Source organism: Marmota monax, unplaced genomic scaffold, assembly GCF_021218885.2.
Source record: "Marmota monax isolate L192 unplaced genomic scaffold, Marmota_monax_Labrador192_F-V1.1 WCK01_AAM20220418_F8-fsc00179, whole genome shotgun sequence".
Lineage (NCBI taxonomy): Eukaryota > Metazoa > Chordata > Mammalia > Rodentia > Sciuridae > Marmota > Marmota monax.
In genome coordinates, this window is record NW_026695200.1 from 3,677,546 (window position 1) to 3,695,481 (window position 17,936).

Consider the following 17,936-nt stretch of genomic DNA (forward strand, 5'->3'; position numbering starts at 1 on the left):
GCTTTATACTGAAAAAGTATCCACTATAGATGCTATAGAATAAAGGCTAAATATAAAATTGCTTGAATTTGGAGAACCTATAAAGTTGTTTAAGGCAGAAACAAGAACTTTAATTGATCAACCTTATTTACATATGAATGGAAGCTATATTAATAGTTATTGATTTTATCTATTGCTTGTAATTTATCATATAATGATCTTAGTGGAGCCACATAACACTCAGTTAAAAATATAGCTGACTACTCATAACTGCATTTCATTTTGTGAATAAATTGAAATATATATTAGAATTCAAACATATAGCCATAATGTCATTGTCTTTATGTTCTGAGTCATTAATGAACTAGAAACATTTTCATCCTGACATACATTTGGGGTTAATACATTAACATCTGTATTTAGATCAAATGAATATTAGACCTTTGAATTGTACTTATAATCATAAAACTTGTCAACTTTCTATCAGTGCAATTTCAGTGAAAAAATAATTTTTTTTCTCAAGAATATTATCAAGCCTATAAGTTACTCATTGAGAAGAATAACCTATAATGGCAATTGTCTTGCCTCAACAAATGGCCATGATTATCCCAAGGGTCTTATTAACATTTGACTTTACTCATAGCACATACACACTTTCATTATAATGAAAATACAGAAACTTGGGAGATAAAAATTAGGAACCAATGTGTTCATCAGTTTATCCAATTTCAATTTTTTTGAAGAAACATTAATGAAATTCATTTTCTTACCCTAGTTTCAAGGGTCTTCAGTGATCAAAAAATATCCCAACACTGTCAAAATTCAGTACTAATTTTTTTCTATTAGTGTATTGAGACCCCAAATAACTATAACACACTGAGCATAATTCCAACATATGATATTTCCCAACCTTCAATAAAAGCAATTATAGATAAATGTAAGAATTTTCTCATGTTTCAATCATTGTGAAGATGATATACCCTATAAACCTTGATATATATATATACCCTATAATGATATTATATACCCTATAATGATATACTGTCTAAATGAATAAATAATTATTATAGAGGTGAGTCTTCACTAATCCAATGGTCTAATTTGGAATTTTTTAGCCAGCAAAGGTAGCCTTTCACCTCTGCTCAGTAGAATAGTGCCAGCAGGAGTCACTGAAACATGAGATGAGAGAGAAAAAAGCCAATATCTTAGTGCCAAATATTCAAGAAAAATTGGAATTAAAGAAAACTTGATCATAATTTGACTTAGAAGCATTTAGAAAAAAATGTATTTAGAATGAAAACGAGTTTCACAGGAGACTTCATCATTGGAAACCCAAAATAAAATTCTCATGAAAAGAAACCAAAAAATCCAAAAGTCTTATCTCACAATTCTCACCTAAACTGGGCCTCAGCATAATCCAACTGAGCCTGACTTTTGAGCCATCACTTTTGTTCAAGATAACATATCATCATTGAACTAAGTCATGGCACTCATATATTTAGGTGTAATATACTTGCCAGAAATGGATCTTTAAACACTGGTACTATAGTCAACCAGATGCCACATATTTACTGTCAGACACTTTGGTGGTACAAATTGCCCCATGAGCACAACAGTGTAAAAAATTCCTTCCTTAGTAGTCTTTTTCTAGGAGATAGGAATAAGAACATAGTCAAAGGGAAGCATTACATCTCTTATGTACATATGGCACCCAACAGCTATTTCTAATTTTATAAGACTGATATGTTTGATACTCCAAATATGAACTACTATAAAGCTACAGAACATTGATTGACCACTTACAGTAAGGACAAAGCAAATAGGTTTCATGTATTTTGATCTTAGGTTTTCATGTCAAGGAATGATTTACCTACAGATGAAATATTACTCTCATCACTTGGTTACATATGCAAGTACCTATATTAGTAATTATATTAGTAATACCGGCATCATATATAACATATGTATACCTTTTATTGAATATAGTGAAACCACATAAGACTCAGAATGTGAAAATAGGACTTAAGACTAATCATTGCTTTCAATTTCAGTAAATGGCGGCTTATATACAGTATAGGTTAGGTATCTGTGGGTTTTGCATCCATAATTAAAATACCCATGGACTGTGTACTATGTAGTTAGGCCAAAGATGGTTGCATCTGTATTGAAAATGTACCAACTCTTTTGTTGTATTGTTATCATTCCCTAAGCAATATAGTATAATAACTATTTACATATAAGAACTAAATTGTTATATAAGCATTTATATTGTATTAAGTACTATAAATGATTCAGAGATGATTTAAAATCTACAGGAGGGTTGCATTATATGCAGATAGTATACCATTTTATATAAGGAGCTTGAGCATCCACAGATTCTGGTGTCTGCATGGGATCCTGGAATCAATTTCCTGTAGTTATGGAGGAATGACTGTGCCTCAGTCTCAAACAATTCTCTGAAATTGCAAAGTCTTTCAGTTGTGAATAGTGCTCAATGATCCAAAAACATTATAACACCATAGTAATCCACAGAATAGAATAAGAGAAACGGATTGTTAATTTGTGCATATAGAATCACTGAAGAGATAATTGCAATGAATTACAAAACATCCTATCTTCAAATCAAAATCAAAGCATGTTTTGTTTAGGTGAAAAGAGTTTAATGAGTGTTCATCAGTCACTCATTGGGAAGAACAGGTTATCACTCATTCATTTTACATAAATGAATGCATGGAATGTCTTCTTTTCTTTCTTTCATTCCTTCCTCCCTCCCCCCACCCTCTTTCTTTTTTTGAGATGGGGTCTTGTTATTCTGCCCAGAGTTCAAGTGATTCTCCTGCCTCAGTCTCCTGAGTAGCTAGGACTACAAGACTTGTGCCACGAGGCCTGGCTATAATCATTTCAAAGGCCAGACTTCAAGAGTCAAATAGTCTACCTGATAATCTTTAATCACTATGGAAGAATTCATATCTAATGCATGTAATGGCATTTCTTTTCTGGTTGAACATTCTGAAGCACACAAGGAGGAAAAATAAGCTAAAACATCCAATTTATGAGTAATAAAAATAAAGATATGAAGATCAGAATAAAGGAATATGAATATTCTCTATGAAACAAAGAGAGGCAGGTAAAACAAGATACCCTTCAAAGTTTCTTCATTCTTATCCCAAAATGAATACCCCTCTCCAAATCTAATTACTTCTTACACCTCGTTGCCAGGATTTTTGCCTCTTTTGAGCCTTAGCATAGTCCCATTGAGCATGATTTTTACATCATCATGTTTCCTTAAGATATTCTCCACACATATATCCACTTTGCTTTGTAAACACCTACCAGAATGGCATCCTGAAACCATGCTTCAAAGGGACAGGAGACTCATTAGATTCACTGCAGCATACCTGAGTGGCAGGAGTTGACAAAGCAGGTTCTTACTCAGTAGTCCTTATCTAGGAGGACAAGAATGGGTAAACAGCAATAGGACTGAAAATTTCAGTGAGAAGTGAAGATACCATCAAGTGCGCCAATTAGGCATTGAGGAGAACCAATAATGAACTCATGAATTGGAGATCTGGTCAGCATCATTTTCATATTAGAAACAACTGTCATCATTTTTAACATGTACCTTCATTATTCTGAAAATAATAATGTCTCATGATACTCAGGAGCTGAAAATTTGGCATTGTTTTGGTCATCAAATTATTAAATTTTAGTTTCATAGGAAACTAAAATTCCAAGGAATTTTTCTTTCAAGACTCTTGAACCTGCAATAGATATGGTCTTACAAATTACTGAGATGCTGTCAAGGCATCTTCCTATTATCTCTGTGTAAAGTAATTAGCAAATCTTTATTGGCTGTGATCACTTTAACAACCACATCTTCCTTGGCCTCAGTTTTATACAAACATTTCTAGCTAAACTCAAGTTTTTACAATCTTGCATTTCTATGTTCTGCCCTGGAAACTCACAGTAAACCTGGTTAAAATGTTGTCAGTAACATAAATTAATTTGTTCATCATCTTTAAATTCAGGCTCAAAACAACGTCTCAAGACACAGGCAAACTATAGGCAAGTTTTTTTTGCCAGATATAACATGAATGGCCTTTATTTAGTCCCAACCAAGTTCCCCTTTCCTGATGAAACCTTATGAACACAGGTCACATTTCTATCAGAATTCTGGTATTCTGAGCCAAACTGAGTCACCTTTTAGGCTATTCATAAAATGTATGAGACCTTCTACAGGCTTTATCTCCAAACCTTTTAAATTCCTCTGCAAACTCACTCCAAAGGATTGTGAACTGTATGGTCAGGTTAGTTACAACAGAGACCCAACTTCTTGGTACCAATTTTTGTATTAATCAGATTTGGGTCACTGTAAAAAAAAAAAAAAAACCACCTGTCAAGAGAAACATAGAGGAGGGAAAGTTTTTGTACTCACAGTTCAGATAATCACTCCAAGGATAAAACAGTCCATTAAACGTAGTTACAGGTAAGGAAGAATTTGACTGTAGAAGGGCAAGCTGGATGAGTAAACATCCATTATGGCAGCCAGGCATCAAGGAGAGAAGGAAAAAGAAAAAGATATATAAGGAAGATGAGCACTTACAGGGAAGACAACTAATAATCTACTTCTTGCAGGAACATTTCAACTAGATACAGTTACAATCCAATCAAACCATTAAGACTAAGAAGAACTGGGGCTGGGGTTGTGACTCAGAGGCAGAGCACTCACCTAGCATGAATGAGGTACTGGGTTCAATCCTCAGCACCATATAAAAATAAAATAAAGATATTGTGTCCACCTATAGCTAAAAAATAAATATTTGGGGGCTGGGGCTATAGCTCAGTGATAGAACACTTGCCTTGCACGTGTGAGGCCCTGGGTTCGATCCCTAGCACCACATAAAAATAAATAAAAGTGAAGATATTGTGTTCATCTACAATTTTAAAAAATTTTAAAAATATTATTTAAAAAAGACTAGAAAGAACTGATGACTTTATGTCACTCAAATATAAAACAAAAAACCTCCAAATATTCCACCATTAAAAAAGAGATATTGGGAGACACATCCTACACAAAGTATGACAGTAAGAATGCACATATAAAAGGGGAAAAAACAATAATAACACAACACATGCACAGAAAGACAGGAAAAACCTTGACAAAAGATCTAACTTGAACTTCAAATAAGAGATCAAAGAGGGCAATTGGCTGCAGCTGAACAATTGCTGCTGGGCTCATGTTTCCATCCTATCAGCAAAAGTATTCAAGGCACATGACCACAGCCAAACACCCACATGTGCCTCTGTACTACAACCCATGGAATCTCTCTAAACCTCCTCCTGTACCCATAAATTGAATACAGACCATGCCCTTTACCCGACCCCTCATCCCTGCCCATTATCATGCATGTCCCCCTGGATGCCTGGCACTCCAGAATTTGCCCAGTCCCTCTGATCAGGGGTAAGTTCATTCATGCCTTTATCCTCCCAGCCCCCAGGGACAGATGCCCCATAGGCACATACTGCTGCCATGAAACTAGTGGCAGTGACCTGTAGCCAACAAGTCCCTCCTCTGGCCCAGTGACTGAAGTTGCCTGATTGGGAACATACTTGTCCATCCCTTCACATGAACATCTATGATTAGCCTCTGCCCAATCACCATGAAGGGTCAAGAAGAGAAAGTGACCTTTAGCAGGGAAATCCCCAAATGGCAACCCTCCTAGAGGCATCTCAGGGTAGCCAGTGGCCATGGTAAAGGCCTCCACCAATTTTGACCCAGGCTTCACACTTCATTCCTCCTAGCAGCAGTAATATAGCCCCATGACCCTGGCCATCTGCTCACCTGTGCCTGGCCTGTCAGAGGCATCCATCTGCTTTGCTTCTCTCACTGGAAGGGAAAAGGAGGACAAAGGAGCTGAGCAAAAGCTTGGCTCTGGGACTTGTCATGTGCCCAGAGTAGCCAGTGCCCACTTTCTGAGTATGGAGTTTTGGGGCCTGACTGAGGAGCACCTCCAAAGGCTTAGGCCTTCCGGGATGCCTGGTGGGGCCTTCGGGTCTATGGCCCCCATTGTGACCACTCTCTTTAAGAGGGACATAGGAATACCCAGATTCTTTTCCACCAATGTCCCCTAACCTGGGCTTCATCATAATCCTATTGAGCATGATTTTTATGTCTTCATCTCTTTTCAAGACAATAAAGGTTTCATCATCAACCCAAACCTAGATGGTCCTCTCCCCATACATCCTCTCACTGGCACTGGCACCTGGATTGGCTTACCAAGATGGATACGACAGGTCAGTGTGCCAAGGGGCCTTGAGGATTGGCAAAGTCAGGGCTAGGCTGCTGCCAGGAGGATCAAGGCGTTCTTTCTGTCGGGAGCATGACCTGGGTGGAAAGAGGAAAACAGCTGAGGAGGGGGAAGGATGCCAGCCTTGGGACGGACTCACACAGTCATTTCCTATATGGACCCCAGTGTTCCATCCCCAAAGGTGACCCCTATCTGCAGCTGTGACCACCAGTCCTGCAGGATGAGATGCCTGTGACCCCATGGATTCAGCATTCCACTGCCCCCTCCTGTATCAAGGAGTCCCAGCAGGGTCTGATAGCTAGACTAGGCTCTGGGCCCAAAGCACACTTACCATCAAGCTGCCCTTACAGGAGTCTTCGTGCATTGGCCAGCATGTGGGAGAATCACACATCCTTCCCTTGAGTGCATGGGTCCAAAAAGACACCTCTTCTGCCACAGTCCCAAGAACACTGAACTGCATAACCTGGAGCCACTTCCTTCCTTGGTACAGCCCTACAGTGTGTTGCTCCCTGGCCCCAGGCACAGACCCTATGTCAATGGAAGCCCACCAGGAAGCTAAACCCTTCCCCTGGGCCCCATTCTTTCAGTCTGGAGTTGAGCTTGGGTCTCCAAAGAACAACAGTCCCTTTTTCTGGGAGACTTTTGACCACACACCTTCTTGGGGTACCCTTAGGATAATGCCCTGGCACCCGGAAATGCCAGTGATAAGGCTCTAAACAAAAGCAGGCTTGAAGGAGAGACATGGAGAGGATACAGGAGTCCAAGCTAGGTCTCCTGCATGTTCAGCAGTCCCCGAGCCCCCTCATCATCCTTGATTGCTACCATGCTGTGCTCCCTGGATGCCCTGGCACTCTAGAAGTTGGCCAGTCCTTCCCATCAGCGGGAAGCCCGTTCATGCCCTTCATCCTCCCAAACCCCGGGGGCCTGATGCCCCATAGGCACACAGCATTGCCATGAAGCCAATGGAACCCTGTAGCCAACTAGTCCCTCCTCTGGCCCAGGAATAACGGAGACATGGGTTCCAGGGAGCTCTGCCCTTAACTTCAACTTCTCTGATGAGCATCTATCCTGTCACCATTGCTCCTCAAGAAGGGAAGGTGACCTGGAGCAAGGAGATCCCCAAATGGCTTCCTTCCTGGACAAAGGATCTCAGGGTTGTCTTCACCTTGGCTTGAGGCCTCCACCTTTGCCTCCTGGCTTCACCCTTTGCTCTCCCCTGCAGTAGTGATTCAGCCCCATAACCCCAGTCATCTGCTCAACTTTGCCTGTGGAGGAAGAGGGGCCAGCCTCCTCTGCTGGTCTCCTTGGAAAGCAAAAGGAGGGCAAAGGAGCTGAGTAAGAGGTAGCCCTGGAACTTTCTTGTGGGAAGAGTAGCAAGTACCCTGAGCTTGGAAATTTTGTGCCTGATTGAGGAGCATCTCCACCAGCTTGGACCACCTGGGATTCCTGGTGGGACTTCCAGGTCTATTGCCCCCAGTGTGGCTGCCCCTAGAGGGACATAGTGATGCTTGAGTTCTCTTGTTATTTTCTTTCAGCATATTACTTGAACCTGACTCTCTGTCTCATTCTATGGTTTTAAGCATTTGTCTTATTGAGGATAATTTTTCTTATGGTCTTATTTTCTTACTAAGAGTTTGTATATTTCTCATTGCTACACTACTTTTTTGGCTATAAAATTAAGAATTAGTTATATTTGTTGACGTGTACCATGTTCTACTTTTCACTTTAGTTCATATAAATATAAAATTAGGGGGTTTTTTTGTGTGTGTAAGATGTAGAACTATCTTGTTTTTGTTTTTCTGTGCTTTGGATCAAACCCATATGCTAATAATGCATGCTAGGCCATCATCATACCCCTGAGCTACAAATTCAGCCTATAAGAGTACCATTTTTTACAAGTGAATATGATTTCTTTTAGCTGTGTTTGTTCTATGTATTTTCCCAATGGAGGGAGGTGATGAGGTAATCTAAAAAGTGACCTAATTTGGATGCTGGTTTTCACCAGCATACCAGAGCATGTAACTTTTGCACAGTTGGAGCCTTTTCTGGTTTTGTTTGACTCTTATGCCCTCATTGCCATACCATGTGTCATAGCATAATCTGATACAGGAGATATAAACTTTTGAGAAGGTGCATATTGAAAGGAATCTGTATCATATAAGTATGAATTTTGGGCAGATCTTTATTGGGGAAAGAAATGGGATATGGAATGTTTCACCTTCAGGTGCAAGATACAACTTAGATTGAGAGAGAAGGCATAGGTGTGAACAAAGAATGGCTCAGTCTTTCAGGAAAAAATGTTCGGATATTATGATAATTCCTTTAAGGAGTTTTTTTAATTTGGAAGACTCTTTAGTATCTCTTGGCATTGCCTCATAGCTGGCATTCATGATTGATCTGGTTAAGAATGGGAAGGAGACAGATTTCATACATTGGAAGATTGGGGGTTCAGGAAAAGTTTAAAATTTTTTTTTTAGTTGTTGATAGACCTTTATTTTATTTATTTATATGTGGTACTGAGAATTGAACTCAGTGCTCCACACATGCCAGGCAAGTGTGCTATCTCTGAGCCACAGCCCCAGCCCACCAGGAAAAGTCTTTGTAATAAGAGATTTTGAATAGAGGCCTGATTGTTTATCTGTCATTGTTCATCTGTCTGGCCTCTGTCTCATACCAAGTCTAGTATACATGGTTCTCTTCCAATGATTCTATGTACACTGAAAGGTATTCTTGTGCATCTCCACATTCTCAAATCTGATATCCCAATTCAATGAATAGTGCTCATACCTAGGTAGTATTTCAAACCACAGAACTCAGAAATCTCTGCTGTGGCCCCTGAACCATCTTCTTTCTTGGGATCATCCTCATCTATTTTCTGTACACATCTCAGACACAGAGCAAAGCCAAAATATGGAAACCATGATGAATGTTTCTTCCTTCACCTGAAATAAGATTCTTCTAGCCTGTGGAGGAACCCATGGTTCAGAATCAGTCTTAACATCATCATGAGGAATTTAGCCAAAATTCATATTTCTTCCTGACCAGCACATTGCCTTGGGTCACTCCAAGTATAAGGGCTATTTTCAGAGGGATGCTTGATCTTGACTCAGAGAATGTGGACACACAAAGTGTTTTCTTGGAGGGTGAGGCCCTTCCTATAGCATCTTTCTCAACCTCAACCAATTGATTCAACATTACCTCCACCCCTTTATGCTTCATGACGACCATTACCTACCCCACTTCTCAACACAATCTGCCTAATCATGGCTGTGTGTAGGGCCAATTCCTGAATCTTAGTACCTCATCTCTGAGGACTGGATCCACCATGGGCAAAAGTTCTTTCTGATGATCTCCTAATTTCCCTTTGCCCCACTCAGACCTAGTGGCAGTATTGGGCGGACCGAAACCTACACTTAGGAGGGTAATGCTTGCCATGTGTTTTTGTGAAGAAACCAATTTTCTCTTGACGTGACTTCCTTCACCATTGCAGGTTATTATTTAAAGTAATACGTGGGGTGAGGTACAGAAATTATGTCTATTAATCAGAATTTATCCCCACGTTGTGATTCAGGTTGTCTAATGAATCCATCCTTATGGCCCTAAAGGTGGCCTTCATGACTTTCAACTCCATAGCTTAATGGCTCATGACTCCTGAAATCCACTCACTTATGACCACTGAGGCAGTGGTGCCAATCTTGGTAGCCCATCTCACTAAAAGTCAGCATAATTAGTGAAAATGAGCTGAGTGAGGGGCAGCAAATATTTTTGGAGTTCTAGTTTCTTGGGTATACACCGATTCTTCTGAATGAGTTTTATTGGTTCATTTAGATCACCTGGAAAGAGGTCCTCTGAATATCTGGAGGTTCCTTTCAAATTCACTTGCCCTGAGTGTGAAAATATTCATTCCAATATCCTCTTTCAGAATTTTCACTTAGTCTGCTCTTTTGTGTAATCCTATTTAGCATTATTTTAAAGTCATTACCTCTTTTTAAAACAATATAAATTAACATCATCTACTCAGCCCAAGATTCCTCCTTTATCCACATGCATTCTCTTTGACCTGGACATGCTTATCCTTGGTTATTCAAAAGTCATGTTTCTTCTTTTATTTGGTACTGGAGTTTGAGTTTGAACCCAGGGTACTTTGCCACTGAGCTATATCCCCAGCACACACCCCCCTTGATTTTTTTAAGAGAGAGAGAGAGAGAGAGAGAGAGAGAATTTTTTACTATTAGTTTTTTAGTTTTTTCGGTGGACACAACATCTTTATTTTATTTTTATGTGGTGCTGAGAATTGAGCCCAGCACCCCACGCAAGCCAGGTGAGCACAGTCCGCTTGAGCCACATCCCCAGCCCCCCAGCCCCTTTTTTAAAAAATTAATTTTGAGTCAAGGCCTCACTAAGTTGCCGAGACTGGCATTAAACTTGTGATCCTCCTGCTTCAGCCCTCCAAGTCACTGGGATTATAGGCATGGGCCTCCACACTGGCTACTATGTTTCCATTTATGTAATGAATTTCAGTGTATTCTTGTTTAAACATTCATCTCGTATTGATCCCTCATTTCATCAGGTCAAAGCTGTTTTCTCCACTTTGAGCTTCTGTGCTAGTGTCAAATGTATGTCTACCTCTCATGAGGTATGAGTAGTTTAATGTTTTCCTTGATGGGTGGTATTTACTTTTAAAATGTCCTGTTATGGAGGTTGTAGCCTAATATCAACCAATGCATAAGTGACACATAATACAGAGATCTTATCTTTGTGGAACTGCTCTTATGTTAGTCAAATTATAGAGCATTTCATTTATCCTATCTTCCTTATATATATGCTTGGGACACAGCACTAATATTTTGCATGTTCAACTTCATTTGAAGTCTAAAAGGATACAATTGAAGGTACAACTATGTCATGGTCTATAACTATATCAACAACTCTGAATAACATTGGTTTTCAAGCAGCATTTATCATTCATTGCATCAACTTTCATTATTCTAAAATTAAAACATTCACATTCTATTAAGCAACTGAAACTCATGTATGAATTGCCTCATCAATAAAATTAATTTGAGGCATAATGTAAATATCAAGTTACTATTGTAACTTGTAATATAAAGTCTCACATTTTCATTTTTGTTGTTAGAATCCTTAAATTTTCAATATTTATGCAGTATATCAAAGGCAGAATGAAACTCTTAGTATTATAGCTTATATTATACAAATTTGGGTGTAGTTTCTTATAAAAAATAAATGAATATTGAACATTGGTCTATCAATAAAAAAATTCCATAACTTTCAGGCACATCAAAGTTAGGTAATGATTAAAGATTTTGTCTTTGGTTAAGTAGAGCAGCCACTCAATAAATATACATATCAAGGGGCTGGGGTTGTGGCTCAGCAATAGAATGTTTGCTTAGTGAATGAGAAGCCCTGGGTTTGATCCTCACCACCACATAAAAATAAATAAATAAAACAAAGGTGTCCAACTACAACTAAAAAATAAATATTTTTTTTAAAAAAGAATACATATCAATATTCAGATTGACCAAATGAGTAGACCTTACTTACTTGGAGAGACTCTTCACTAGTTGGATGGTCTATTTGGAATATATTTATGACCAAAGGATGGCACTCACATCATATTAGTGGAAAGTGTAACTCTTTCTGTAAATTTACTGTAAGATGCAATGAGAGGAAGAGAGCTATGAATAGAATTATAGGTCACTGGAACAAAGCTTAATAGATTAGCATTTGTTCTCCACTTATAAGCATATATTTTGGTTTAGTCACACAAGTTTATCTCAGGTATTTTGTTTTCTCATGCCCAAAATAAAATATAGAATAAAAAAAAGGGTGCCCAAATTCATATCTAACAACTTTCACTGAGGATAGTTGCCAACATGTTTCTATGGGCCATGATTTTTATGTGATCTTCTGCCTTTGAGATTGCATAAATTCTCAACATTGATTGAAGTAATGGCACTCCCTCCTCATGTATACATCTACACATTACCTAAATATGCAGCAGAGATAGTTCGTGCCTTCTTGGTGTTAAGGTGGGCTAGAGTTCATGCACATTCAGTTCAGAACATTTGGCTGACTTTTATTGCAGAAGGCAAAAGTACTTTTCCCTCAGAGTCATTATCTAAGAGGACAGGAATAGGATATTTTTTAAGAGGGTGAATTATATTTGGGACAGGGGCTGGTGATTGAATCCAGCAGGCACTGACCCACATCCTTAGCGTTCTTTTTTTATGTTTCATTTTTGGTTTAAGACAAGGTCTCACTATGTTGCTTAGGGCCTCACTAAATTGCTGAGGCTGACCTCAAACTTGTGATCTTCCTGCCTCAGCTTTATGAATCACTGGTATTATAGGTATGCGCCACCATGCCTGACTAAGAGTGAATTGAATGTTATTGAGTATATGATGTATGTGTACTTTTTATTAATTAAATGCAATGGTCAGTGCTCAAAAACTGAGCCATTACCTATGCTATGGATCATTGATTCAACAAACACAATAAGTGCAATACATATAGATGTGTTAACTTTAGATAATCAGTCAGTAGGTGTCACACTGAGATGTGATCATCTCACCGATCATCACTTGTCTATATTTTAAAAGAATCCATGTAAATAATAATTAGCAAGACACAGTACATTTGAACTCTCTTAAAATTATATTCCTGAAACTGTAAAAGTAAGGATCTTGAAATGAGATATTAGGCCACTGGGGATTGGATTTGTTTACGCATGTTGAACAATCCATATATAGAAAATTATAAACTGTAGCTAAAATGTTATTGTCTTTTATTGATGAATTTTCACCAATAACCTTCAAATACACAAAACCAGAGCAACACAAAAACACTACAAATGGGTATAACTATGTTTACCAGTGTTTAGATACAAATAATGCCACACCACACTGTGTCACAGGTATGAGTCTGTGACTCAATATTGTTTCACAATGTTTCAATATTATTTCAATGAAATTTTAGGAAAATTGAAGTTTTTCTCATATGAGGGTTGTAAAGTCAGTCAATGACTCCTAAAGTAGTAATTAGCCTGAATTTTTTTATCCTGGTTTACTCAAAGGCCATATCAGAAAAAAATGGATACCATCCGTACCACACACTTTCATTATATTAAAATTAATGGAGTTATGTGGTATTCAAATCTGAAATTCAGGTAAATTTTGCTCTTTAGTCTATTCAATTATGTCACAGGCAAACAAACCCCTGAATCTAAGATTTTCACCTTCATTAATAAGTCTTCCAGTTATTTTCATACTCATTAATAGGGTCTTTCAAAAGCCACATAACACCTTTGTAAATTTGTAAAACTGTAATTGAAAAATTCTTCTAGTAGTAATGAAGATCAAAATGAGTATTAAATATGGTACTAGGTACCAGGAAACCAAAGTTTTCCTGAATTAGTGGGTATGCGTGCATGCGCGTGTGTGTGTGTGTGTGCACGTGAATGTCAGATATGAATCACAGTATCATACATGTAGTGTGGCATTCTTTAGATCTAAACAGTGGTAGACATAGTCATCCCCATTTAGAGCATTTCTGTGTTGCTCTGTTTTTGTGATGTTACTTATTGAATTTAATCCAGGGTTTTGAGTATGGTAGGCAAGTACTCTGCCACTGAGGTACCTCCTTGACTCCCTATTTTTTTTTTTTTTTTTTGAGAGAAGGTCTCATTAAGTGACTGAGGCTGAGGTTGAGGCTGAATTAGAACCTGCAATCATCCTATCTCAGCATCCTGAATAATTAGGATTATGGGCATGTACCCCCAAGCTCAGTTTTCCTCGGTTTTTAATCCTATCAAATTGAGGTACAAAGTGAAGATTCTGTCATAGGATCACACCAAGTAGGTCACTAATTAATTTCTAAAGACAACCTCATATTGATAGTAAAGTTCCTTGAATGAGTAAATATAATTGCCTTAAGGATGAATTTGCACTGATCTGAAGGTCTTTTGAAATATATTTGACTATATAGATAGCCACTAGCCTCTTTTCAGTGCAAGAGTTTTCCTCTTGGCTGCATGTATTATTGAAAGACACAATGTAATAAAAGATCCCACAAAATGAACCCTTAATATACTAAAATATTTAAGAATTATTAATCACTGAAATAAATCTTAAGGAATGAGAATTTGTCATTCAGTTAGAAGTACATAGTGTTGGGCAACAAAGTTCCACACTAGAGTTTCACTTTCTTAAGCCTGATATCAAACTACCCCACACTAAATTCTGACTTCTGACCTTACAATTCTTATCAAGCCTGGGTCTCAGAATAGTTCAATTTAGCACATTTTTTAATGTAATTATCTCTCTTCAAGACAATATAACATATCACCAAACTAAACTCTTGCACTGTCCACACATTCATTTTGACTCGAATACATTTACCAGGCAGGTTTTATGAAGCTGTGTGATAAAATGAATTGGGGTTCTGGTGTGTTCTATGCTAATGTCATATAATTTGCCACCAAGCCAAAGGTCTCTTTTTCTTCTCAGTTTTTAATGTAAGTGGAGAGGAGTAAGACAGGTTTATAAACTAAATATTACTTTCCTTATATGGCTTATACAAGTTATGGCTCACATATGCTTTTCCTTAATGAACAGATATGATCATTCTTGCATATGTGACCCATTATGGAGGCTGTGGAACACTGATTCACTAAACACAAGGACAGACCATATAGGTTTCTTGATTTTTGGAGACACTTTCATGTGGTATCATGTAGACACAGAGCATCTTGTTGCTCATTCTTGGACTGTCTCTTCAAGAAGACATATCAGGGGCTGGGGTTGTGGCTCAGCAGTACAGTGCTTACCTAGCACGTGCAAGGTGCTGGGTTCAATCCTCAGCACCACATAAAAGTAAACAAAATAAAGGTACTGTGCCCAACTATAACTAAAAAATATTTTTAAAAAAGAAGATATATCAGGAATATTTTCATGGTCCATTTCATATGGAATATTATATAAAATGACACTCTTGGAACCATATATGAATTCTGGTGTTCTATGGCACAGTAGGGTGAATATAATTAATAATAAAGCCTATATATCTCAAAATATAAAAGAATTTGACTGTACTCACCATAAAGAAATGACCAAAGTTTAAGGTAATAGATAAGCTAATTACCCTTAGTTGATCACTACTCAATAAATACATGAATCAAAACATTACACTGTATCTGATAAATATGCACAAACATTATCTTTCAATTTAAAAAGAATAGGGAAGACTCCATAATGAGTTTGGTTTTGAAATAACTCTGATTTAAAGAAAATAAAACATTTAGTAGATATTTTTAAAGGAGTGTGGTTGGGACTTAATTCTCCTTATAACAATAGATGCTTTGCATGTGTAAGGCCCTGGTTTTAATACCTGGCACCAAAAGTAGGAAGTGGATGTATAGATAAATAGATATATAGAGAGATGGAGAGTTAGATTATCTCCAGATCTAAAATTCAGTCAAACCACTTGGACTTATAATATAATTTTCAGGCTTCTTAAGCAACCCATATAAAAGAATTTCCAAGTCATGACAGATATTCCATTGTTTTTATATTGTGAGTCATTATCAATGATGACACATCATAAAACTAGAGCAAAATAAAAATATTATAGTAGGGTTACATCAAATTATCTACTTCTATAATTATAATAAAATAAAATCACATATTTGGGACACTTACTATGACTCAGAAATATCTGAATATTATTTCAATTAACGTTCATGGAAAAGTGACATTTTTCTTATGAAGATGTCATCAAGTAGGGTAATAACTCATTAAGGAGATGAACTTAGGGCTAGGGATGTGGCTCAAGTGGTAACGTGCTCACCTGGCATGCGCTGGGCACTGGGTTCAATCCTCAGCACCACATTAAAAAATAAAATAAAGATGTTGTGTCCACCGAAAACTGAAAAATAAATATTAAAAAATTCTCTCTCTCTTAAAAATAGAAAAGAAAATGAACTTATATGTAACACTAGAATGATTTCTTCCTCCCTACTATGCCCCATAAATATGTACACATATTTGTGTCAATTACATTTTTTAGTTTAGAAGAAAAACTTAAATGCATGTTGTGATTTGGTGAACCTAAGAATTGCCAAGGCAATTGACATCACTCATAGCATATACTTTCTGTATTATATGTCAAATAATGGAATCACAGGACTTATGAGCTGACATTCAGTTAATTAGTTTGCTTCTCAAATTATTCAAGTTCAAGATTCATTGCCAAGCATATTAATGAATCTTGAATTTTCATTATAGTGAAAATATTGTCAAGTGCAAGACCAGAAACAATAATGAAAAACACAGGGTTTTTTGTTTAGAGAACTTTCATGACATATTCCACAAAAATGGAACATACTCTTCAATACCCTTTACCTAAATTTTCAAGTCATCCACATCAGTAGAACTGGCATCATATGTAATTATGCACTACCTTTAATGAATCTATTCATTGCACTTGAAACTATTTTTCTAGAAATAAAACATAGATTACCCATAATTTTATTCAGTTTCGTGTATCAAAGGCAACATATATACCTTACATACTCATACATTGTTGTTGGGACTGCAAATTGGTGCAACCACTCTGGAAAGCAGTATGTCAATTCCTCAGAAAACATGGAATGGAACCACCATTCAACCCAGTGTATCCCATCCCACAGTATATACCCCAAAGACTTAATTAAAATCAGCATACTATGGTGATATAGACATATCAGTTCACAATACCTAAGCTATGGAACCAACCTAGGGCCCACATTCAACAGATGAATGGATAAAGAAAATGTAGTAATATACAAAATGAAATATTACCCAGCCATAAAGAATGAAATTATGGCATTTGCCAGTAAATGGATGGAACTGGAGACTATCATGTTAAATGAAATAAGTCAATCTCAAAAAATTAAAAGTCAAATATTCTCTCTAATATGTGGATGGATGCTGACTCACAATAGGTGGGAAGGTGGGGGAGCTAGGAGTGGAGGTTCACAAGATTGGACAGGGGGAGTCAGGGGAAGAGAAGGGGTTTGGAAATAGGAAAATTAATAGAATAAATTTGACATAATATTCCTATGTTCATATATGAATACACAACCAGTTTAACTCCACATCATGTACAACCAAAAAAATGGGAAGTTATACTCCATATATGTATGATATGTCAAAACCCATTCTACTTTCATGTATAACTAAAAAGAACCATAAAAAATTAAAAAAGAATGAACCAATCCTCCCCGCCCCTAAAAAAAAAAACATAAATACCCTAACGTCAAAATTGAGTCTGGCTCTATTCAATTCAATTGTATTTCCTCAATTATCCATAGATATACACATATTAGTAACCTGAAAATGTATAACACAGATAAATTATCTACTTGTATGCATAGATCTAAGTCAATATCTGCTAGAAGAGATGGTGCAAATGAATCATAAAATTTCCAGCTTCAAGCAAAAGAAGTTCATGTAAAAGGGCAAGTTTTTTGTTGATGATGTTACCATCAATGAGGTCAGTCACTCATTGAGAAGAATAATTTGATCACTCACAAACATTTTCTCAAATAATGAATGCAATAATCTCAGAGGCCAGTCATTTCTTGGCAGATGT

The 17,936-nt window shown here is 37.2% G+C and overlaps 1 long non-coding RNA gene and 4 other non-coding genes across 6 annotated transcripts in view; all 5 read right to left on the reverse strand.

Moving 5' to 3' along the window:
* Positions 1 to 17,936, reverse strand: part of LOC131423607 (uncharacterized) — a 198,509-nt gene that overhangs the window by 91,107 nt on the left and 89,466 nt on the right. For both annotated transcript variants that reach the window (XR_009225351.1, XR_009225352.1), the window contains 5 exons: positions 9,075 to 9,250; positions 6,257 to 6,364; positions 5,822 to 5,866; positions 4,415 to 4,496; positions 3,313 to 3,425 (listed from right to left, as the gene is read on the reverse strand). This is a non-coding gene — a long non-coding RNA (uncharacterized LOC131423607). The remainder of the gene's footprint in view (positions 1 to 3,312; positions 3,426 to 4,414; positions 4,497 to 5,821; positions 5,867 to 6,256; positions 6,365 to 9,074; positions 9,251 to 17,936) is intronic.
* Positions 1,382 to 1,457, reverse strand: LOC124082444 (small nucleolar RNA SNORD115). The gene has a single exon (XR_006848402.1). It is a non-coding gene; the product is annotated as a small nucleolar RNA SNORD115 (small nucleolar RNA).
* On the reverse strand, positions 3,215 to 3,294 carry LOC124082386 (small nucleolar RNA SNORD115). The gene has a single exon (XR_006848350.1). It is a non-coding gene; the product is annotated as a small nucleolar RNA SNORD115 (small nucleolar RNA).
* On the reverse strand, positions 6,115 to 6,194 carry LOC124082433 (small nucleolar RNA SNORD115). The gene has a single exon (XR_006848391.1). It is a non-coding gene; the product is annotated as a small nucleolar RNA SNORD115 (small nucleolar RNA).
* On the reverse strand, positions 10,234 to 10,300 carry LOC124082375 (small nucleolar RNA SNORD115). The gene has a single exon (XR_006848339.1). It is a non-coding gene; the product is annotated as a small nucleolar RNA SNORD115 (small nucleolar RNA).